The following is a 25,939-nucleotide window of genomic DNA, read 5'->3' on the forward strand; positions in this document are numbered from 1 at the left end:
TAAAAACACTTTTTAATATATTTAATACTATTATAAATGCTGGAGGCAAAGCGAGGTTTGGGGTGGAAGCTGACAGCTTGCGACCCCCCACATAATAACCTCACGACCCCCTGAGGAGTCCCGACCCCCAGTTTGAGAACCCCTGTCATAGAGCAAGTGTACTCCATGCACTGTACTTGTGTCTGTAATATTTGACATTTCTGAAGCTATTGTGTCTTCTGCTTCCTTTGACTCTCATAGCTGCTTATTTAATCAAAGGGAGCGAGACAACTCATTCAATAGGGAAACCAGAAAAAAAGTGGTAATACTGGAGAAAACACATGTAACCATGCCTCTGTGGGTCACTATTGAGAATACCAAATTGAGGACAAACTGCTGAGAAATAGGGTGGACACACCCCAAAACTGGAGATTATTCTCCCATGAGATATACTAAACCAGCATCAAAAGTAAACTTCTGTTTCACCACACTGGCTAACAAGAAGCCATAAAAGCAGTTTCCTTAGGCATACCTGTCCTTCTATCACCACTGAAAACACTAGACTTAGAGACGAGTGGTTCTTTAAAACCAGTCTCCTCAAATAAAAGGTTCTTCTGATCCCACAGGACCAGCCACACACCCAGATCAATATACAACTCAGAGCTTACCCAAAAATCATGCTGAAGCCAATCCTTTAGTATGTAAAATCTAAAGGGTTATTTATAAAAAGAAAGAAAGGTGAGAGTTAAAATTGGTTAAAGGAGTCAAATACATACAATAAATACAAAGTTCTAGGTTAGGGTGACCAGGTGTCCAGTTTTTGACTGGAACATCTGATTGAAAAGGAATCGTGGCTGCTCTGGTCAGCACCGCCAACTAGGCCGTTAAAAGTCCAGTCAGTGGTGCTGTGGCACTAATGCAGGCTGGTCCCTACCTGTCCTGGGGCACGTAGCTTCTTCCCCCTCCCCTCCTCACCCCCCCCCCATCCCCGCCTATGAACCGGACCTGCTGGCTGCTGCCGGGGTACAGCATGGAGCCAGAACAGGCAGGCAGCCTGCCTTAGCCTCCCTGCACCACTGACCAGAAGCAGCCCGAGGTAAGCCTGCACCCCAGCCCCACGCTACTGCCCCAGCCCTGAGCCCATAGTCCAGAAGTTTGAGCAGAAAAGAGGCTGGAGCAGGAAAGAGGCAAAATTGAGGTTTTCCAGGCTTTTTATATCTTCTGCCATGTGGAGGGAATCCCATTGTTCTTACTGTGGACATTTACAGTAGCATGATGGTGTTTTGAGTCACATGTCCATGCATGATTTTGCCTAGTCACAGAAGTCCATTAAGAGTAGTTAGGCGTCTTCCATTGTATGTTAAGTGTACTGTAATGGGCCATTCTACTTGAATAGTTCATTCAAAATGTGCAGGCTAAATACCTTTTGGGCGCGACCCCAGGAGCAAACATTTGAAATACAGGGATAGAGCCAATACTCATAACTTCAAATACAAAAATGATACATGCCTACAAATAGCATAATCATATTCAGCAAATCATAACCTTTCCACAGACATCTTACATACCATATTTTGTACAAGATTTGTGGCAAATATATAACAGTGGTTGCAACAATGATCTATATGTTCATATTTTAATCAGATGACATCACAAAAGGTTAATCCTGTTTTTTAATAAATTTTTTAAAAGCTTCAATGGACAAGCTGATAATATATCTAATATAAAGTTGTTATGTTTGAGATTTCTGATTGGTGTCACCTAAACAAAGTGTGTCCTATATTGGATTTCATGGTGAGTAATGATATTAACAGCACAGCATTTTATTTTAGAATAAATAACCTATCCACATAATTATGTGGATTAGCCACATAGAAATCGCTGGACAAGCACCAAAGTATTCTACTAATGTGGATGTAGATGACAAGTAAGTGTTTGGGTATCACCTCTTGTCTGAGTTTGGCTTTGGATCTTGTTTGGGTTGTTTATTTTTTTCAGTCGCTCAGTGGGACAAACTGTCTCAAACAACCTTAGTATAGCTTTCAGAATGAAGCAGGTGTCGTAGCTGGCTTAAAGCCCCTTACATTGATGAGTGCAGCAGCCACCCTTCATTCAGGGTAAGAAACAATAGTGCTCTAAAAAGATGGGCTCATGCTCACCCAATGCCACTCAGGAATTTGAGCTATATAGGCAGAATGCTAGGCTGGGCATCCTTTGGCTAAGGGGGTGTGTTAAGGACAGAGAAGCAGGAGATGGCTGGTCTACACTGAACATTTACATCAGCATAGCTATGTCTCTCAGGGGATGGAGGGTGAAAACCTGCACTCCTGAAAGACCAACCTAACCCCTAGTGCTCGGTCAACAGAAGAATTTTTCCATTGACCTAGCTACTGCCTCTCGTGAAGGAGGTGGATTAACTCGAGTGCCAGGAGAACTCCTCCCATCACCGTAGTGATGTCTACACTGAAGTGCTACAGTGCTGAAGCGGTACTGCTGTAGCATTTTACGTGTAGACATACTCAGAGATGAGGAGACAGAGACAGGGAGAGACAGAGAAAGCTTGGACAAGCACAGGGTGTCCAGAGTGTGACCCAGGGAGAAGCCAAGACTTCTGGGTCTTCTGGGTCTGGAGAAGCTGGCTAAATAGGCTTGAGGTCATAAGCAAAGAACTATTTCAAATTTGATGACAATATATATCTCCAGATCAGTGGCACTGCTATGGGCACCCACATGGCCCCACAATATGCCAACATTTATGGCTGACCTGGAACAACGCTTCCTTAGCTCTCATCCACTCAAGCCCCTTCTCTACCTACACTACATTGATGACATCTTCATTATCTGGACCCATGGGAAGGAGACTCTGGAAAAATTCCACCACCATTTCAACAACTTCCACCCCACCATCAACCTCAGCCTGGACCAATCTACATGGGAAGTCCACTTCCTAGACACCACGGTGCAAATAAGCGATGGTCACATTAACACCACCCTATACCAAAACCTACCAACCGCTATGCCTACCTTCATGCCTCCAGCTTCCATCCCGGGCACACCACACAATCCATTGTCTACAGCCAAACACTGAGGTACAACTGCATCTGCTCCAACCCCTCAGACAGAGACCAACACCTACAAAATCTTCACCAAGCATCCTCAAAACTACAATACCCATATGAGGAAATAAGGAAACAGATCAACAGAGCCAGACATGTACCCAGAAGCCTCCTACTGCAAGACAAACCCAAGAAAGAAACCAACAGGACTCCACTGGCCATCACATACAGTCCCCAGCTAAAACCCCTCCAACGCATCATCAGGGATCTACAACCCATCCTGGACAATGATCTATCACTTTCACAGGCCTTGGGTGGCAGGCCAGTTCTCGCCCACAGACAACCTGCCAACCTGAAGCATAATCTCACCAGTAACTGCACACCGCACCATCGTAACTCTGACTTAGGAACCAATCCACGCAACAAACCTTGATGCCAACTCTGCCCACACATCTACACCAGCAACATCATCACAGGACCTAACCAGATCAGCCACACCATCACCGGTTCATTCACCTGCATGTCCACCAATGTAATATTCGCCATCATATGCCAGCAATGCCCCTCTGCTATGTACATCGGCCAAACTGGACAGTCCCTACGGAAAAGGATAAATGGACATAAATCAGATATTAGGAATGGCAATATACAAAAACCTGTAGGAGAACAATTCAATCTCCCTCGCCACACAATAGCAGATCTAAAGGCAGCCATCCTGCAGCAAAAAAACTTCAGGACCAGACTTCAAAGAGAAACTGCTGAGCTTCAGTTCATCTGCAAATTTGACACCATCAGCTCAGGATTAAACAAAGACTGTGAATGGCTTGCTAAGTACAAAAGCAGTTTCTCCTCCCTTGGTTATCACACCTCAACTGCTAGAAGAGGGCCTCATTCTCCCTGATTGAACTAACCTCGTTATCTCTAGCCTGCTTCTTGCTTGCATATATATACCTGCCCCTGGAAATTTCCACTACATGCATCCGACGAAGTGGGTATTCACCCACAAAAGCTCATGCTCCAATACATATATTAGTCTATAAGGTGCAACAGGACTCTTTGCTGCTTTTACAGATCCAGACTAACACGGCTACCTCTCTGATACTAAGCAAAGAACTAACTCCTATTGTTTGATTCCTCCAGTATTCAGGGAAAACAGGACAGTCCTTGTAAATAAACAAACGTGATTCAAAGAAAACATCTGATTCTACCATCAGTTTTCCCTCCTAATTGAACAACTTGTAACACCCTGAATTTTGCTAAGGTTTCAGGTCAAGAAGGGTAACGCACATATAGAAAACAGCTAATGAGCCTTATTGTCTTCTCACAAAGGTTTTCTACTGGTTTAACTCCATTGACTTCAATGGAATTACTCCTGATTTACATCAGTTTAAGTGAGACTGGGTTCAGGCCCACTGGCTTCAGAGTGGATTTCATCTTTAATTCTCAATGTTTTGTGTCATGTGCCCAGCAATAGATTGAATTTCTTGTTCTTTACAAAAGTGTTTGTTTCTATTTTAAGTAAACTTGTGCTAATCTGAGCTCCTGGGGACTGCTGCTGTTGGAACGGTTTTCCAAGTGTTCCACCTACACAGCCATTTTCTCTAATTTCTCATCTCAGAGGAACTGTGCAGGCTTTTTATTGATTTCTTAATAATGTATAAAAAGATATTCAATATGCTGCTCTGCTTTTGGCATGCACTCCAGTCTGGCAGCACATCTTAAAAGGGCAAGTGTCACAAGATGGCTCAGAGAGATATAAATTACAGCTCCCTGTCCCCCCGTAGCTCCCTAGTCCCGAAGGGGGTGTTCACCCTGAAGGAAGGTGTTGCCATCACCTATGCTTCTGTAGGGTTTGTTGATGGTAGTCAGCTTTAAATGGCATAAGAGCCCCGTTGAGGTTGAATCAGCGCATCCTGGCAACCCATGACTATGCGCCATCCCCAACTAATACCACCAACTTGTGGGTTGTGATGGTACCCGGTAGCCTCCTGGGGGTTGCAGTTTTTGGATGAACGCTACATCATTTCTAACAAAGATTGGCAGGGTCGCTGTCTATGCCAGCCACTGGATTGAAGCTGGGCCATGAACTGTGGTTCTTTTGACTGTATCTTACATCTTTCCTCTGTGCAGTTAAAAAAATAAAAAACTATGAAATTAAAAGGTTACTGAGATAACAATTTAAGAGAGGCAGCACAGAATTCGGTCACCTTTTGTACCCTTTCAAGTCTAGGCTGCTGTGTGAAGTGGAGAGGCCCCAGGAGTAACTCAGCCCTGAGGGTCTGTCTAAATTACAAAAATCTCCCCAGGCTGCCCTATGGCCCATAGCACTGTAGACTGCAGCTCCACCCCTGACATGCCCTTCTCACTGCCAGCTGGGGCCCAGCCAGCCTCTTCCTAAGGAGGGGGCCAAGTGGCAGGGTCACTACAAAAAATGCAGGGGCTAAAAGTCTATAATACTCTGTATAATACATGTACAGATAAAGTCTATACATGCCATGTTGCTGCACACTGACCTATGGGACTAGCTAATCAAGAGCTGCACAGCTCTGCACATATACTGCATTCCCACTTTCCTCATCGCCAGGATCCCACTTTATACATGCATTGCATTCCGAGAGGGGTGTGTGTGTGTGTGTGTGTGTGTGTGTGTGTGTGTGTGTGTGTGTGTGTGTATGGGGTTTCCCCCACACACACACTTTGCATTGTCATGCAGCACATGTGTATCTTCCCCAAACACCATCTCTCCTTCCCGAGTGGGCCTAGAAGTGGAAGGGGTGGAGGAAGCAGAGTGAGGAGATGGCATCTTGGGGTTTTGGAAAGCAGGGAGCTGGGTCCAGGGGTCACAGAGGCCAGTGTCCCAGGAGGGATCCCCCATCCCTGCTCCAGCTAATGCTGGTCACTGACAGCTTCAATAGCTGTTTCTTCCCCATCTCCAAGGACTAGCCCTGGGTGAGAGAGACTGGCTGGTATCTCTGCCCCCTCTCTTTCCCTCCCACCGGAGAGACTGGGAGGACTGTTGCTTTAAAAGAAACAGCTACTAAAGTTTGGGCCTTAATTTCTTGCCTTTTAATATGATTCCCAGCAAATCAAGTTACATTTTTATTTCCTATTACTAACCCAGCTTTGGCGAAGAAATGAACATCTTATGTTACCTGTGCAAAAAAAAAAGAAAGAAAGAAACAAAACAATAGTAATATTTTTACTATCCTAGTTGTATAATTTCCTTCTTTACGTAGATTTGCATCCCTTCTTCCCCAAAACACAAAACTGTGTGTCTCCCAAAGATAATACATAATTGTTGGGGTTGGAATTAATTTAGGTGAGGAGATCTACAGGTGGGTCTTCCCCCCCCCACCTCTTCCCCCTCTAGTCACATAAATATTCCCTCTGGAATCAATAGAATTACTCGACATGAATAAAGAGAGACAAGGTAGGTGAGAGATCCTCTTTTAGTGGACCAACTTCTATTGGTGGAAAGGACAAGACTGAGCTATCCACCAACAGAAGTTGGTCCACTAAAAGATATTACTCTATCTATGGTGTGCCTCTCATATCCTGGGACCAACACAGCTACACCAACACTGCAAACATCACACAAATAGAAACTACTGATGTGGATAAGAGCTTTTAGGATCATCAAGGTCCTGATACGGACACCACCTCCATATGGATGTAGGGATCCAGCCACATGGAGCACTTGCAGGATCATGACTTTAATTTATGTTGCCTCCTTACTACATCCTTTTTTTCTTTTGCAATTTTTGTTTTTTATATTTTACTTTAAGATCCCATTAAGGTTCAGTGGTTTAATCGTATCACCACATCTGCTAGAACAGCCCGAGTTCAAACGGTATTAGAGCCAACACAAATGGTCTAGTGGTTACAGCACTACTTTGTGACTCAGGAGACATGGGTTCAGATTCCTGCATTGCTCTAGGCTTCCTGTATGACCTTGGGCAAGTCACCTAATGTGAACTCCTGAACGTGTTGAAGTCAATGGTGGAATCCTGACAGTTTTGTCATTAATCTCCCTGTCTTTCATCCCCCATCTACAAAATGGGGATTATAGTACTTCCTTACCACACAAGGGTGTTGTGAGTGTAGGTACTCTTAAAATACTGTGATGCACTCAGCTCCTATGGCAATGGGGGCTATGTAAGTACACAAGATAGCTAGGAAGTAAAATGATGTACATATTTGTGCCAATCTTGTGAAAGTGGAAATGTCCCGTGTTTAATTTCTATCTTTCAGGAGACACAAAGAAAAAGAAGAAAAAAGCAAACCATCTGAAATCGTTGGTCCAATCACAATTGTAAGCAAGAATACACTTGTAATGATAGTAACTACATGTTGGTCTAGTACACATGCAGTGAAATGTGAGTTTTCATGTCTTCCAAAATCATATTATCCCAGGTTTGTTGCATTCATTTTTGTCCCTCGGCTGCTTTAGAATTGTAGTTAACTCTGTAACAACTAATTACAAATGCTGCTCTCCATCCATATGAAGCACTCCCAATGCCATCTGTAGGCATTTCACCACACAGGGTAATGTAGGAGAGATGCCACTTGAACTTTTCTATACCTCTTTTATATTTCCACTGATGATGATGTGATATATAATCCAAAATACTATTCTAATGTTAAATGAATCAAAGCATTAACTTCCTAACATTTTATTGTAAATCGTTTATTTTGTTAACATTCAAACAACCAAGAAGCCATACTGGTATCCACTGACTAAAATAATCTGATATTTACTTCTTTTACTCATTCCCATCAGTTTCGATATGCAGACGGGCTGGATATAACTCTTATGGTATTTGGAACAATAGCAGCAGTACTGAATAGAGTTTGCCTTCCTCTGATGTCACTGGTTTTTGGTGAAATGCACAACGGTTTTGTGAGTGGTTGTATATCCCAGGAGAGATTATGTAAGGAAACAGTTCATATATTTTATTTATTTTGCTTTTGTTCATGTTCCTCTCCCCTCACCCATTTATTTCCTGGTGATCGCCTTAGCTTTCCTGTGAAAAGAAGGGCTAAAAGTAAGTCCAATTTGTCTGTTTTTTTGTTTGTTTATTTTTATTCCTGTAGCAGAGCTTGGCTATGTGGGTGTTTTCATGGCTAAGTAATTATCATCCTTACCTGAGAGAAAAGTTTGGGAAGCAGTAAGTCTTCATGTAAACGTAGTAGATTTCTTCGGCTTCTTTCATTTGTTTAAACTTCACTCATCATGGCCATTCATTTTATAAGTGAAATTCATCCCTCACTACAAATCTCACACAAGGATTAATAGTCCTTGAGAGGATTTAAGCGGTGTTCAGGCCTCTGCACAGGGATGGATTCCACCTTATGAAAATGGGCAGCGTCTTCATGAAGAAATGCTTACATGGAAGAGTTACTAATTATAATAAATTCCGATCCCACTTGATGTGCTCTACAGATGGTGGTGACCCGTTAATATTCTTCAAGATATCACTAGCTGTGTTGCCTATGGAAATAAAGGCTTCTGTTCTACTTTATTTAGGTTGATGGTGCTCGGTAACTTAATGTTATAACCATGGGCCTGGAACCTCTCTCCCCACTTCATTTGTGCAGGTAGAGAACAATGAAAAAGGGCAGAGCTGGGATGGGGAGCATGAAAGCAGGGGGAGGGGGCATTTACTTCCCTCAGTGGCTTCTATCACCCTCAACATTAATTTTTGTTCTGCATCGGGACAAAACTGAGACCTTTCCTTTTTTTTTTTTTTGCAAAGTAGAGCATGAGAGACAGAGCAGCCAATAGCCAGATGGTTAGGGTACTCCTCTGTGATGTAGGAACTATAGGTTCAAGCCCCTGCTCTGATTTGGAGCAAGGATTTGAACATAGGTTTCCCACATCTCAGCTGACTGCCTAATCACTGGCTATTCTGGGTACTCTCTTATTATCCCCAGAAATCCCATTCTGGACCTGAGAAAGCTTCTGGACAAAAGCTTGGTTGAAGCTAATACGTTTCTGTGAAAGGTTCTGCTTCAATGAATCTGTTTTCTGTTGAAAAATTTCTGAGCAGCTCCAGTAGTAAGTTTGAAGCTGGAGTAAAAAAAAAAAAATTACAAAAAATATTGAGCCTGAAAAAGATATATGTAAGGGAATTCGGTATATTTCTTAGTCTCAAATTTCTTATATTGTTAGCGATGGTAGTAGATTTGCAGTAGCACCTGGAGGCCACAAGCAGTATCACAACACTATACTACTAGGTGTTGCAGACACACGCGCGCGCGCGCACACACACACGCACACACACACGTAACAAAAAGATAGTCCCTGTCCCAAAGACTTCACAGTCTCAGTAACAGATTATTTATACATTTTAAGATCTCAAAAACAATGTTAAAATCATAAAGGCATGTGTTTAGGAGGACCACTACCTGTTACAAATAAAGATGAGAAGATTCAATAGCCCTCCCCTTCTGGGCCTAGCATTTTTCTCCTGGCCTCACTTAGCCCAGAGCAAGGTCTCTAGGTGTGGTGTTGGGAATCCTGATTAATGAACATCTCTGCACTCATCCTGTTTAGGTAGGTCTAGTAGACTGCCGGGACAGAGTTATAAGATCACAGATATTTATGCTTCTAAGTTATATTCCATAACAAGTTCTGTACATATGGAACAGAATTTTAAATGTTTCTTATGGGTCCAATTCTGTAAACATTACTGGGATAGTGCATACTTACATCAGCACGGTAGTATTTGCAAGATTGGATACTTGATCAGACACAGAATAATGACCCAGGCAGCACTTCTAAAGATCATTGTGAATCTGGCAGTTCTTTGCTTGGAGAAATAACATAATAAATATGAGGTATAGAGCTACTCTCAATTTGTTTGAGAAGTTCACTTCATTCTGCTCCCATTGACTGTAGATGATCATCACATTAACCAGTAAGGAGTTAACAGCCTATGCCAAAGCAGGTGCAATAGCAGAAGAAGTCCTGTCATCAGTGCGAACTGTTGTAGCCTTTGGAGGACAAGAGAAGGAAATCAATAGGTCTGACTCTCTCAATAGTTAATGTCTTTTTTAATGTATAACTTTGTCTGCAGCCACAATGACTAACATATGTTTGTCTTTTTAACAGATATACAAATAAACTAGGAGAAGCAAAAAACCTTGGTATAAAAAAGGCTATTGCTTCTAAGCTGTCTCTTGATTTTTTGTACCTAATTATAAATGGATGCTACGGCCTTGGGTTTTGGTATGGAACTACCTTAATTCTTGATGAGAATATTGGCTATTTAATTGGGACTGTCCTGGCTGTAAGTGTCATATTTTCACATCAGTGTCTTTCTACAAACTAACTTCATTGTGAAGGTGATGTTGAGTATATGATATGTTGGCTAAATGCAGGGACAAGAGATATCGTATGTGTGGAGAATCCGCAACTGCTCAGGAGCTGGGTTCTTTCTGTAACTTCCTGCAGAGCTGGTTGTGTTCTGTAAAATATAAGTTAAAATTAAGTTCCTTGCCCTTTTGATTGTAAAGTTGTGTTTGGATACCAGGGTAATGGGCACTAATATAAGAATTTAGATAGGCAGAAGAGAATCTTCACCACATAACTGGTTTGTTGTTGTCTTTTTTTAATGTAAAAATAAAGCAGATGTAAATTTTTCCCCCATTCTTCTCAGTGAAGTTTTCACTCTGAGGTCAAATAAAGATGACTTAAATCCACCTGATTTTGCACTTCACAGTCATAGCTGTTTCAGCCAACATGCTTATCTAATAGAGTGAGGCAAATAGTGATTTCTTTCATGATATTAGTTTGAATTTGTATAAAAATTTGTCTCTGCCATATTTGCGTCTCTTCTGTGTTTGTTTTCCATGAACATTCATGCAGTTTGTTTTACCAGCACAAATGTGCATAGAAGATGAATGTTAAATTTGCTTTCCAGAAGCATTCACACCAGATACAAGGATTATAATAATTGCAGTCAGAGAACAGAAACAATACCATGCGACTATATGACCAATCAGAACTAAATAACAGTAAATGAAGTTAATTGAAAACGTATTCAGATCATTTAAAATAACTAACAAATTAGAAAAAATCATAATCTGCTCATGGATTTTCCACAAACAGAAGAGAAGGTGACATTTGCCTAATAGATTCTTCCTCACAAATTCTGTGATCAGCTGTTAGGTAGGGTGACTGCATGTACTCCTCACATCTTGTGTTTCTCTTCATTTGAAGGATATTCTGTTGAATAAAGTTGAAAGTTTGACTATGTGGAGTTTTGAATTGTTTGGAAAATTGAAACTCTATTTACTGGTTGCCGTAAAACTCAGAGTAATAGTGGGATTTATGGTGTAGTCAGCTAAAGATATGTTGGACTTTCGCAGTGTGGTTTGCGGGTTTTCTGAGTTTTCTGTAAAACTTGATCTAGCAGCGGTAAAGACCATTCACTTTAATGAGCCAATAAATATTTTTGAATGACCTTTTTGTATTTTTAACAATATTTGGTGTTAAAATATACTACAATAGAGACAAATAGAACAGAAAACAAAAATAGTCTTTTTCTTTCTGTTTTATGTCGAAATTCCATAGAATTTTGCCAAAAACCCTTCTCAATTTCTATTGTTCCAGACTATAAGGTATTATGCTGGAATTCCAAGGTTTAAACTTAATTATTTCGATACTTAGGAATGTCTTGTGAATGACACATCGATGCTGGGGCTGATCCTGCGGTCTTTTCTGAGGCATAGCTCCAATGGTCAGAAATGGGAGTGTTGCCTAAATCAAGACTATAGGACCAGCCTTTAATTTTGGATTTGTTTTCAGTGTGGGTTTCATCTTCTTCTTCCTCTAGGTTTTCTTCTGTGTAACTTTTAGTAGTTATTGCCTTGGCACTGCAGCACCACACTGTGAAACTTTCTCTATTGCTAGAAGAGCTGCCTTTAAAGTTTTCAAGATCATTGATCAGGTATGGACCCTTCTACCCTGTCCTCATAATTGGGCTATTATCTTATATGAGAGCACTAACAATGCCAATAGAAAAATAAAGTAGTAAAAAGCAAAAAGCCATGGTAATTTCCATTGAAAAATAAAGGAGGAAAAAAATAGTGTTTGTCAAATGGAAAAAGACCAAACTGGCTTAGCAGGAAACATTATGTTCAGGCTCTTAAAAGGAAATTGCAAACAATAGAATGCAGTTACCAAAGCAAAGTAACTGTGGCAGTTAGTCTTAGATTGCAAACTACCCAATGCTAAAGCAGGTGTGGTGTGGGAGATGTTTTAAACTGTAGACTAAAAAATATGAAATATTCAGGCTATAATATCTCCCTCCCTCAATTATGCATTTGTAAATTATTTGCTTAAATTTTAATTTTTTCCACTCCCCAGAAACCCACTATAGATCGTATCGGAGGGGTAGCCGTGTTAGTCTGGATCTGTAAAAGCAGCAAAGAGTCCTGTGGCACCTTATAGACTAACAGACGTATTGGAGCATGAGCTTTCGTGGATGAATACCCACTTCGTCGGATGCATGTCTATAGATAGTTTTTCTTCAGATGGACACATACTCTGTCACATAAAGGGAACTCTTGAATTTATTAATGTACAATTCAGTTATCCTTCAAGACCAGATGTCCAGGTAGGAGAAACACCTATTCTGTGCTGTGTTGTAGTCACAGTGACTTCATCTTGAAATATGGCATGTTACTTGTGTATTATGCTAAAAGAGTTGTGTGCTTTAGAGGATAGGATGGAAGCACAGCAGTTTGGAGTCAGGAGGTTGATTTGAGTTCCATGCGTAGAGAGGAAACATCAAAGAAGGCATGGAGAAGAGTGTTGGAGAAGAATGTAAAAAGGGGTTGTTAGCCAAAGGAATGTTTGAGCTGAGTGAGGCAAGAAAGGTGTGGCCTCTAAAAAGGAGAAGAGAAGAGAGATTGGAAGGAGCAAAGTTATGCAGGGTCCTGAACGTGAGCCCAGGGGCTTGAATGTGATGCAGGAGGCAAGCAGGAGCCAATGGAAGGACTTCAAGAGGGACTGAATGTGGTCAGAATCATGTCAATAGATGACTTTTTGCTGCAGAACACTGGACAAATTAGAGTACGTGAGGTGTCAGGAAGGGCAGGTTCCAATGGTTGAGGTATGAGACAAGATCAGAGCCAGATTTTGCAATGGGAATGAGTGCGTTTTTAAAATGTATCAGGGATAAACCTGGCAGGATTTAGTGACAGTAGAGTGACCAGATGTCCCAATTTTATAGGCAGTCCCAATTTTGGGGGCTTTTTCTTATATAGGCACCTATTTTCCCCCCACCCCCTGTACTGTTTTTTCACACTTGCCCTCTGGTCACCCTAAGTGACAGAATCTCGTTAATTTGAGATTGTTCTACATTTTATTTTATTTTTAACTACCATAAGGTTTTGAAAGCTCTCACTCTGAAAATTGACTGTGAACAAACGGTGCCATTGGTTGGAAGCAGTGGATGTGTTAAGAGCACAATGGTCCAGCTGCTTCAGAGGTTTTATGATTCACAGGAAGGAGTGGTGAGTACAGCCATTCTAGAGCATAGTACTGTTTACATGGGTATTAAAATAGTAATATACAAAGAATTATAGCTATACACATCCTCAAGGAAAAAGGAGACAAGTGGAGCACAAAGTTGGGGATATTGTACCCAACTATAATACACGAGATTTTGAGCCAATCAGCCACTGTTCCTCCCATCTGATGCTGGGAGATTTAACAAAAGTCTAACTCTTACAAAGTGAGCCTTACAGCCCTCAGAGTGTGGATCACTTGTAAGTTACATAAATCATTGGGAGCTTTTTAAATACTGTCGTGTGTTTTCTGTTCTGAGCAGCCTCACCCTTTACATTAGGAATTTGTTGCAGATGCTCAGCTTGGATTTAGAACACCCAAACACACACTTGGCTGGTGTCCTGAATGTTGGGTAGCCTACTTGCTTAACAGTGTTGTTTATAGGGTTTCCTGTGGAGGGTAGATATTGCCTTGAATTGAAATAAATATAATGTTTAACTATTAAATATTATTCAGGAGGCACCCTCTAAATGCAGATCTCTCCTTTGCTGGCAGATCTTTGCCAATGAGTCTGGCCCCAGATCTCAGTTTGAATCACCTGCTATCTGCTATTCAGATCTAGCTCCAGTAGATCTAGCTGATCAGATCTACACTCCTCCGAGGGACCTGGGGTCTCATGGTATTTAATACAGTATGTGATGAGAGGAGAGAGAAGCTATTGTTTTTTAAGCTTAACTACTTTAGGGGTGTTCATATGCCATGCTGATAGGGCCATATATGTATCTAATTTGATTGAGGTAACATGACCACATAGGAAGGTGAGGCCACTGATTATCCATACTTAAGTTACTCCATCCTTGCTGCTCACTCCAGAACCTGAACTTCTTGTCCTGGTGCTGTGAATTGGCAAGCGAGTTTTGGAGAGATGGGTCAGGGTCCTGACAGGACAGTCTCTGGGCTTGACCTTCTCGCAACTCTGTCCTCCAGACCACTACGTAATGGTGATCCCCCTCATGTGTGAAATGGGAAAAAACAACACTGTAACAAAATACAGCCAAGCACACTCCACCCCGGCTTCAGTGTCGCACAGTCCTGTGAGAGTGCACGTAGAAGACTGGTGTTGGTCTCAACGATTGCCTGACGCTTATATCTGTCCTCTCCTATTTGCTATCCAGACAAAGAATTTTCTTGGGCATTTCTGAGCACAGCTAAAGTGTAAAGTGCCAAACCTTGTGTTACCTCCTTCACCTTATGGATTACCTGCATTGGATTGATCTCCCATTTAAGATACAGGATGGTTGTTCTTTTCCCCATCTATCCTCCTTGCACCATGCTTCATGCAGGCCTTAGGGTGTGTGTCAAGAAACCATAATACCATACGATTGATAAGCAGAAATGGCCTCTGCTGGTTTCAAGTTTTCCTCTCCTGCAAAAATGAAAAATATCTCCAGCCAACACTATGTAAGGGATGGAAGGATTCAGATTGAGGGCACCTTCCTTTTTTTCCTTTACTTTGGCCTTACTGCAGATGTGGTGCTGGCAGAGGCAAATCTCCACTTGGTGTATGGAAACATCTGGCCAAGGACTATTTCTTCACTGAAACAAAAATAAATCCTCACTTTTCTCATGAATCCTAAATCTGCCCTAACAAACTGAATGGGAAGATTTTGTCCTAAACATCTGTAGGTTTAGAAAGATTCAAGAACAGGAGTGTCTTTTTGACCTGTGTTTGAACAGCACCTAGCACAATGCGGTCATGGTCCATGACCAGGGTTTCTAGGTGCTACAGTAATACAAAATAAGAAGAAAAATAATAATATACAACCTCAGGCTCTCATAGTCTTTTTCTTTCTTTAGATCACAGTGGACACGACGTAAAGTCCCTTAATCTGAGACGTTACCGAGAATTCATTGGTGTGGTCAGTCAGGAACCTGTTCTGTTTGGGACAACAATTAGAAACAATATAAGATATGGTCGAGAGGATGTAACTGATGAAGAAATTGAGAATGCAGCAAAAGAAGCAAATGCTTACGATTTTATCATGGAGTTTCCTGATGTAAGTATGGTACTTAAAATAACCTGCATTCTTGGAAATGAACTGAAATAAAGTGAGATATTGAGATATGACCATAAAAGAAACCATTTTTTGTGTGTTTGTGACAGAAGGAATTTCCAGCAATTGCAATGTTTCTCTAAATTCTCTGAAACAGACATCTAAGGAAATGGAAACAAATCTAGGCTGGGGTCAGGGGAGGGATAACTGTGAATCCAAAAGCTGGAAGCATGGATGACTCTGATATAAATGCATCTTAAAAGTAAGAACTATGGTTGTCTTTCCTTCAATCTCAGCCCCAAGTTGAGGGACAGCTGCCCCTCTGCAAAATCACAGAATATGGTAACCAAAACTCAGCAGCAGCTGATAAATGTAAGCACAAAACATTGTTTTTACAGCCACCGTGTGGCCATGAGTGGAATTTGCAGTGTCATTCAAAATTTGTATTTTTAGGCATATAAGGTGGTGATCGGTGTAGTGCTTATGGCACAAAGGCACCAGTTCAATAAGGCACTTGAGCATGTGCATGACTTCAGGCGCATGAGTATCCTCACAGTCAATACAACTACTTACATGCTTCATAGAGTGACCAGATGTCCCGATTTTATAGGGGGCTTTTTCTTACATAGGCATCTATTACCCCCCCTCCCAGCCCAAGCCCGATTTTTTACACTTGCTATCTTGTCACCCTAGTGCTTCAAGTTATGCAGGTGCTTCAGTACCTGGCTGAATCAGGGCAGCAGATCTGACATGTATTTTTTGAGGGGTGCTGTGGCTGAGTGAATAAAATGTGGGTCTTTCACATCAGAAACCTGTGTTCCAGTACCAGATCGAGCAGAAACTCCCTCTATCGCCTTGGGCTGCCCCTCTGGTCCTTAGTACCCCATCTGAAAAAATGCCATGACCACCTACTTGTGGGAACATTTTTGCTAGTGAAAATGACTTGTGTAGATTTCATTTCAAATGGGATTTGTGTCCTGCACTCTGGGGATCAGACAATCTATAACCTTAGCTTTGATTTCACTAGGCTGCTCCCATAATACATAATTATCTTGCTCTCACTGTAGGCCTGATCCAAAGTCCATTGAAATCAAGGTTGGGGGGTGGCTGTCTTTCCATAGACTTCTATGGACTGTGGATCAAGCTCTGTTTAGTGGTTAATTGTCTATACTGCAAAACTGATGGTGTCTCTGCTATTTTCTCAGAAATTCAGTACCCTTGTAGGAGAAAGAGGAGCACAGATGAGTGGTGGCCAGAAGCAGAGAATAGCCATAGCTTGAGCTTGGATTCGCAACCCTAAAATTCTCTTGTTAGATGAGGCCACATCTGCCCTGGATACAGAAAGTGAGTCAGTAGTCCAAGCCGCACTGGAAAAGATAAATGCTGGGCTAATGACAAAACCTTTACTTCCATCTTCTTCAATCAAATATATTTTCTTTCAAAGCAAGGAATAGATGAACAAGATTATTATTGTACTGCAATGACAGGGATGATTTACTCAATTACTGCCAAATGCTGCCCATTCTTCAGCTGTAACAATGCTGTAGCCCCATTGGGAACAACAGTAACCACATGGTAACTCTGACCAGGGCCCAATCCTGCAGTGAGGCTCTGTATGGGTAAGCCCTCAGTGCAAGACTGGGGTCTAAATCACTAAGATATAATGAATGTATTGTTATGTGGTTATGGGGCCCAAAAGTTGCCCTGATGCACATGCAAACCCATTGGCTACCACCAGATTGTAAATAGGGTGCAAATCATTGAGGGCAACATTTGCCCTTTGGCAAATAATTTGTCACTGTTAGAACTTTTAGAATCAACATCTTGTCTGTTTCTTGAAAATCAATTTTAAATACACAAACATCTGAATTGGTACAATAGATATTTCTGTACTTTCAGATCATCAGACCAATGCTAACAAAAATGCCAAATGGGGTATTAAGAAGTGCTACGGTAATGTTAATCTTTTGGGTGTGTAAATCTTGATACTTTCTAGTTAATGCCTTTCATAGAGATGTGCACTGCCAAAGAAGTGTGCATTGATTATTATTCCACTGCATGTCACTCCAAAAAATAGATCCTCAGCACTGATGAACGATTTGTCTACATTGCACTGGCAAAGTGCACCAAAGTGGTGTGATTTGTGAAACGTGGTAAATTGTTGTGCTCTAACTGCCCTTTAAAAGATACCTAGTTCATGTTTTATAGATTCATAGACTCTAGGACTGGAAGGGACCTCGAGAGGTCATCGAGTCCAGTCCCCTGCCTCATGGGAGGACCAAATACTGTCTAGACCATCCCTGATAGATGTTTATCTAACCTACTCTTAAATATCTCCAGAGATGGAGATTCCACAACCTTCCTAGGCAATTTATTCCAGTGTTTAACCACCCTGACATTTAGGAAATTTTTCCTAATGTCCAACTTAAACCTCCCTTGCTGCAGTTTAAGCCCATTGCTTCTTGTTCTATCCATAGAGGCTAAGGTGAACAAGCTTTCTCCCTCCTCCTGATGACACCCTTTTAGATACCTGAAAACTGCTATCGTGTCCCTTCTCAGTCTTCTCTTTTCCAAACTAAACAAACCCAATTCTTCCAGCCTTCCTTCATAGGTCATGTTCTCTAGACCTTTAATCATTCTTGTTGCTCTTCTCTGGACCCTCTCCAGTTTCTCCACATCTTTCTTGAAATGCGGTGCCCAGAACTGGACACAATACTCCAGTTGAGGCCTAACCAGTGCAGAGTAGAGTGGAAGAATGACTTCTTGTGTCTTGCTCACAATACACCTGTTAATGCATCCCAGAATCACGTTTGCTTTTTTTGCAACAGCATCACACTGTTGACTCATATTTAGCTTGTGGTCCACTCTAACCCCTAGATCCCTTTCTGCCCTACTCCTTCCTAAACAGTCTCTTCCCATTCTATATATGTGAAACTGATGGTTCCTTCCTAAGTGGAGCACTTTGCATTTGTCTTTATTAATCTCCATCCTGTTTACCTCAGACCATTTCTTCAATTTGTCCAGATCATTTTGAATTATGACCTTGTCCTCCAAAGCAGTTGCAATCCCTCTCAGTTTCGTATCATCTGCAAACTTAATAAGCATAATTTCTATGCCAATATCTAAGTCGTTGATGAAGATATTGAACAGAGCCGGTCCCAAAACAGACCCCTGCGGAACCCCACTTGTTATACCTTTCCAGCAGGATTGGGAACCATTAATAACTACTTTCTGAGTACGGTTATCCAGCCAGTTATGCACCCATCTTATAGTAGCCCCATCTAAGTTGTATTTGCCTAGTTTATTGATAAGAATATCATGCGAGACCGTATCAAATGCCTTACTAATGTCTAGGTATATCACATCCACTGCTTCTCCCTTATCCACTGTCGCAACCTGATACGCAGTTATGGCTCTGTATGGCCAATTGTCGGTCCACGGCCATCTTGTCCTGTTAAAAGGACAAGGCAGCCTCCATCTTGGACCAGGTTCTTGTTGCATAGGAAAGGGCAGAGACCTAATCCTGCCCAGCAACACTAAAGTGCTGTGTGTACTTTCCTGCTTTTTTTTTTTCTGTTGGGCCATCTAAAGGTCAGACTAGTGCAGTGTGCAAAGACCTGATTCTGCCCAGCAACTCCGTAGTATGCATTTTCCCGCTCTTTTTGGGCCCGGTCGTCTGGAGGTCAGGCTAGTTCTGCCCAGCAACTCCAGAGTACTGTATACAGAGACCTAATTCTGCCCAGATACCCCAGTGTGCCGTGTGCAAATCCTGCCGGCGTGGGGGGCAACAGCTCGAAGCCTGGAGGGAGGGGGAACCAGGGACCAATCAGATGTTGACACGAGTGAGTGAGACCCTTTCTATAAAACTAGGTTTCCCCCCAAAATCTGGGTGGAGTATCCGCGTGTCAGCTGAAGGACCTGATCAACCTTTCGGCCAGGGTCTCCTCCTGGTATAGCTAGCTCGTGTCGTGTCGTCTTCGTTGTCGTCTTGGACCTGTTCCTGGCACCTCATCATGCTTCTGGTGTCTGCTCTGCTGGTCAGCTGCGCCTGGAGTGCGGTATTTGTTTTCTAATTTCTGGCAGTTTGCTTATGTAGCCTCCTATTTTTCCCCTCCCTAACCCAGTACCAAGTGTGTACACAGTGTTAAGGATTAAAGTATTGAGCTCATTATTGCACAATTGCCTAGGTGTATAGTTGTTTTAAGGTTTTAATAAATTGTTTATTGTAAACTGTTTAAAGTGTGTGAGTCACTGCTCTGTCTTTGTCCGGAGTGTTTGTGTCTGGGAGCTGTCTCCACCTAGGGATTAGCTGACCAAGGGGTTCCTGTCCCCGCGGTCTGTGTGAGTGGAATCTGCCCAACTGCAGCCGCACCACACTCTGGGTTTACCCTTAGTGTGAAAGCAAGGGTGGTTGAGGTAGTGGCCTGTGGGTCTCTTTCCTGTGTTGCACCGGGCACCGCCCTGACGAACCCGATTCCCATCTTGTGTGATTGGTGTGTCTGCCTATCCAGTGTGGTGCAGTGAGCAGTATACAATTGTACTGTTAATGATTTTTGGGTTGTTTATATTGCCTAACAACATCCCAGCTAAAAATTGCCTCTCTCCCTTGGCCCAAGTTGTAACTTTCCCCCAAATAAACGCAGCCACTTGGCTTTGCACCTTATTCTGGTCCTGCCTGATTTTCCTCTCCCAATATAAAGCTGATCGAACCGCAATCTATTTTGGACATCCACAAGACTTGTTATCCAATCAAAGAAAGCTATCAGATTGGTTTGACGTGATTTGTTCTTTACAAATCCATGCTGGCTATTCCCTATCACCTTACCACCTTCCAAGTGTTTGCAGATGATTTCCTTAATTACTTGCTCCATTATCTTCCCTGGCACAGAAGTTAAACTAACTGGTCTGTAGTTTCCTGGGTTGTTTTTTATTTCCCTTTTTGTAGATGGGCACTATATTTGCCCTTTTCCAGTCTTCTGGAATCTCTCCCGTCTCCCATGATTTTCCAAAGATAATAACTAGAGGCTCAGATACCTCCTCTGTTAGCTCCTTGAGTATTCTAGGATGTATTTCATCAGGCCCTGGTGACTTGCAAGCATCCAACTTTTCTAAGAGATTTTTAACTTGTTCTGTTTTTATTTTACCTTCTAAACCTATCCCCTTCCCCTTAGCATTCACTATGTTAGGCATTCCTTCAGACTTCTTGGTGAAGACCGAAACAAAGAAGTCATTAAGCATCTCTGCCATTTCCAAGTTTCCTGTTACTGTTTCTCCCTCCTCACTGAGCAGTGGGCCTACCCTGTCCTGTTGTTCCATCTGAGCCTCTGCAAGGAATCAGTCCCTATGAGACTGTTCCATGTGGCATAACATAAAGCAGCTCAGAGTTTAGCTTTTCTAATTTTGAATAGAATAATTAAAAAGAGAGAGTCAAGAAAATCAGGCGAAGCAAAAGAAGCTTTCTGAGTTTGCTGAGTGTGGATGCCGGCAAGCAGGTCTCCTGTAGCTCAGCAGAGACAGGACCAGGATATGAAAGGTTTTAGTTGCCAGCTGTGGAAAAACTCACGGAGTGTCAGGATGTTTAGCAAATGAAATCGATTGGAGGAACTACAGTCTCAATATGACCAATTAGAGTAAATTGCACTAAATCTCCAAGCCACAGGGGACACAAATGACAATTTGGTTGTTTGTTTACAGGCCAGCAAAGGTCGAACCACTCTTGTAATAGCTCATCGGCTTTCCACCATTCGGACTGCAAATGTAATAGTGGCCATAGCGGATGGTGCTGTGGCTGAAGTAGGAACACATTCAGAGCTGATGCGAGAAAAGGGGGTTATATTATTCACTTGCAACAGAACAGGTACCTTACAAAGATACCAAAGTTTTGCTGTGAAAGTCCTTGTTTGTGACATATCAACTTCATTTATTGAAAATAAGCAGGTTACGCATACACTAGTACGTGCATTAAGTTCTTTACTCTGCCAAGAAGTGAGAGGCACGATGGTAACTAAAAGCCAAATCACCGCCTCCTGCAAAAAACCAAGATTGTTCTGTTCGTAACATGTCACTGGGGTTTGCTCCTCCCCCCATGCATCCCCAAACCCACAGATACCCCAGGATGTGCTGAAATCAGGCCCCCTTTCCCACCCTCCAGCTTCCTTGTAGCATAGCTCCTTTGGCAACCACTGTGTGTGGAATCCCAACTAAAGGGGTGGATGGAAGCTTTCACAGCACAAAGGTGGTTCCAAAGAAAAGATAACAGTCTAGTCTAATTCTATTTCCTAATTTTGATGTTGGATCCACACTATGTACAGAATCTGTCAGAATCCAGATGCCCCCTAATGGCTAGACAACCAGGTGCTTGTACAATTACAGTTGTAGTGCAGGTGTGTATATACACCATTTTCAGCCTTTTCCCCCACTGTTGCTCTAGCACCCAGAGCAACTTCAATGGTAGAAATGGTGCTAGTTTACTGTAGGCAGAGCACAGGCATTTTTACTACCATGTTCTCTATCCAGGGTTAGAATAGAGGCTGATCTACCTGGTTCTGTCATCATTGCTAGCCCAGCTGTGAGAGACGTGCTAGTAGTTTTGTTTAATGCAGACAAGGCCTGGACTGGCCCTAAGGTTGTGACAGTGGAACAATTTTAAAGCAGTTTTTTTCATACCATTTATGTTACCATGGTTTTAAAACCACTCCTGTTAACAACACAGTTTAAGAATGGCCAATAGATAAAACTAGGCTGTTTTTAAGCCGTATTTTAGAAAACTCTTCAATATACTTTGAAAATTGTTTGTTTTAAAACAGTTTCAGAACGAGTATGGCCTGCTCTGACCCTGGAAATAGTGTTTTAAAACCATATCAGTAGGAAACTTTCTTATATGCTATACTTTAGAACTGTTGTACTGTCATGGATTCTTTCATCTGTGCAATTCAGAATCAACCCACTTTGATACTCGGGGTGCTGGAATAATACTAATAAAATAATACCAACAGGATCTTATAAGAGGGATAAGGCAAAATGCCATGTTTATTGTAAATACAGAGAAAGATAGAGAAATAAGGATATGCAGATCAATATTATTTCACTAATATTCCTTATTCATTTAAATACTTATTTATACAAGTTCTGCAGAATTGTTATAGTTACCAGCCTAGGAGTACTGGCCAGGTAGCCTGCACACGAGGGTGGTGCTGTTTCCTTGTCATATGCGCATCTGATGCTCCTGGTGGTTGGTTGCAGTAACAGACTTAAAGTCCCTGATTTTTTTGTTCTGTTCTTATATGGTATTTTCCTTATACAAGTCTATGTGAATTTCTTCATCATGCTGACGTTTGTTTGAAGTGATAATTAATCAGCAGATGGCAACTCTTTATCACCTCCTCGAACAGACTCTTTGTCTGTGGCTGTGCTAGTACAATTAGCAAGTTGTCCTTGTAACTTTTCACATAGAGATACAGAGAGGATAGTTTTAATTAACTTGTCCTTGGTGCTCAAGCTTCTATATTCCTTTCTGTTGGCTTGATTTGGTTTGGGGCCTAAAAGGGGATCTATCTATACCTATGAAATTACAAAACCATATATAAAATAATCAATATCTCAACATGGGAAGATAAACTAGAAGGAAATTCAGAAGAAATTGTTTCCAAATACTAGGAATGAAATCCTCCCTCTATCAAAGTCAATAAGAGTTTTGCCGCTGACTTCAATGGGGCCAGGATTTTGGCCTAAAATGGGAGAAACACACATGTATTCTCAAGAGTTTTGCAAACCATTTGAAAAACAGAATTAAAACAATATTTCAAAGTATTTTTAAATGTATTGTTTTGCTTACAACCTTTTGGGCCCACTTCTGAAAGAGGCAGAGCAGCCTCATTTCTCATGGAAGTCAATGGAAGCTCACAGGAATAACTGCACAGAATTAGGCTCTTTGGAAGAAAGTGAGCATGGCTTCCTTAATGCGTGGCACAAAATGTTAGCTTTTTGTGTAAATATGTAGAGAACACAGAAGATGCCTGTAGCTGGAGTTCAGGACGTGAGGAGTGAGAATCCAATAACTAGGAGAAATGTTCTTATGTTTCTGCCAAATAAGGGTGTGAGTAGCAAATTCAGTCAGAGGACTAAATCCAAAATAGCAGTCAGGGTCTCACAGAACCTACATGAAACTGCAAATGGAAGTGGAGTCTACCTAGGGTGACCAGATAGCAAGTGTAAAAAATCGGGAGGGGTGGGGGGTAATAGGCGCCGATATAAGAAAAAGCCCCCAAAATTGGAACAGTCCCTATAAAATCAGGACATCTGGTCACCCTAAGTCTACCTAATGCAACTGCACTGACCTTTTAGATGTATTTGTGACTGAATTTATGTTGTGTTAAAGTCTATTAAAACAGAAGACCATGAAGAATCAACAGAAACTATTACCTTAAAAGATCACGAAGAAGTGTTCCCCATCAACGGGTTGATTTCCAAAAGAGCAAGCTTAAAACATGTTCCACAAAAAGAGGCTGAAGAAGAAGCTGCACCCGAAGAGGTAATGGTTTACTGTAGCGTAGTCGAGATTTTTTTTGTTTTGGTTTGGTTTTGGTTGTTTGGTTTGTGGGTCTTTGTTTTCATCCTAAAAAGATTCAGCAGTTCAGTGGTAAACCTGCACAATTCTTCCAGAGAGATCAGAACATTTCTGAAAGGTGGTGTATATCAAAAATTATTTCAGTGAGAGTCAAGAGGACTGTGTCCTCTTCCTAAAATTGTATCACTGATTCAATGTACAACTTTCAGCAAATCACTTCACTTCTGAATGTGTCATTTCCTCATCTATAAAATATGGGTAATACATAACCTCCTTTGTAGAGCTTCTTGAGATTCTTGAGTGAAAGGTGCTACTGATTGTAAGTACAAAGTACCATGTAAAGTTTGCTGTTAAGAGTATTCCAGAGTGTTTTTAGAATGGATTTTCGCCAGTCCTGCCACTTGTAGTCGTTCCATTTACCTGCCTTGTTCTCTATTAGTCCAGGGTTCTTAAACTGAACTCTTCTTGTAGGCACCTGTCATGAATTTACAGCTAACGGTAGCATAAAATCCCTCCTTTACCTGTAAAGGATTAAGAACTCAAATAACCTGGTTGGCACCTGAACAAAGGGAACCAATGAGGGAAGAAGATGCTTTCAAATCTGTGGGGGAAGGTTTTTGTTTTGTCTCTCTGTGGGTTCTCTCCAGGTCAGCGAGGAATCAGGGCAGGGAAAATACATCTCCCAAAGCCATACCTGAACTAAGCATCTAAGATTACAAATTGTAAGTAATAGGAAGGAAATGCATTAGTTTATCTTTTGTTTTATCTTGTGAATTGTCCCTATGCTGAGAGGGAGGTTTATTCCCAGTGTTTTTGTAACTTTAAAATTTGGCCTAGAGGGGAATCCTCTGTCTTTCGAATCTTATTACCCTGTAAAATTACTTTCCATCCTGATTTTACAGAGGTGCTTCTTTTACTTTTTTCTTTATAATAAAATTCTGTTTTTTTAATAATCTGATTGGGTTTTTAGTGTCCTAAAAACCCAAGGGTCTGGTCTGTGCTCACCTTGGTTACCTATTTGGTTGGTATATTATTCTCAAGCCTGCCCAGGAAGGTGGGTGAAGGGACTTGGGGGGATATTTTGTGGAAACAGGAACTCCAAGTGGTCCTTTTCCTAAATCTTTGTCTAACTCCCTTGGTGGTGGCGACAGTACCCATCCAAGGACAAGGAAGGATTTGTGCCTTGGGGAAGTTTTTAACCTAAGCTAGTAGAAATAATCTTAGGAGGTCTTTCATGCGAGTCCCCACATCTGTACCCCCGAGTTCAGAGTGGGAGGGAACCCTGACAGCACTATAATGCAGCTCAGCTCTCTTAAAAATATAAAATTGAATTGTATTTGACAAAAATAAAAGATCTGATTTTAATCTGTTTTTTCTTTTTCCAGGAACACCTTCCTGAAGTTTCTTTCCTCAAGCTTTTTAGAATAAACAAGTCTGAGTGGCCTTTCATTGCACTGGGGACACTAACTGCTGTTATTTAGTGGAGCATTTCACCCTATCTTTTCCATCATATTTGCTAAAATTATAACAGTAATGTGCAGTACTGATCTTTTCCGTAATGTAATTGTAGAAGGAGGCTAGTTAAGTTTGACCTGGTTGGTAACCGTTGGCCCTATGTACACTTCAGTGAAATCAGGGTAGTTTAGAATCATTTTTATACATAGTTCTTCAAAAACATATGCTAGCATAGTTTCACCACTGTTTCTTGGGTCACTGAGCACCCAACATAAGCAGTATTATAAACATGGTTTGTAAAACAATTCAG

The 25,939-nt window shown here is 41.6% G+C and overlaps 1 pseudogene; it reads left to right on the plus strand.

Annotated features, from left to right (window-relative positions):
• The first annotated feature begins 6,446 nt into the window (after positions 1-6,446).
• Positions 6,447-25,655, plus strand: LOC123363336 (annotated as a pseudogene).
• The last annotated feature ends 284 nt before the right edge of the window (positions 25,656-25,939 follow it).

Source organism: Mauremys mutica, chromosome 2 (assembly GCF_020497125.1).
Source record: "Mauremys mutica isolate MM-2020 ecotype Southern chromosome 2, ASM2049712v1, whole genome shotgun sequence".
In the NCBI taxonomy this organism is placed as follows: domain Eukaryota; kingdom Metazoa; phylum Chordata; order Testudines; family Geoemydidae; genus Mauremys; species Mauremys mutica.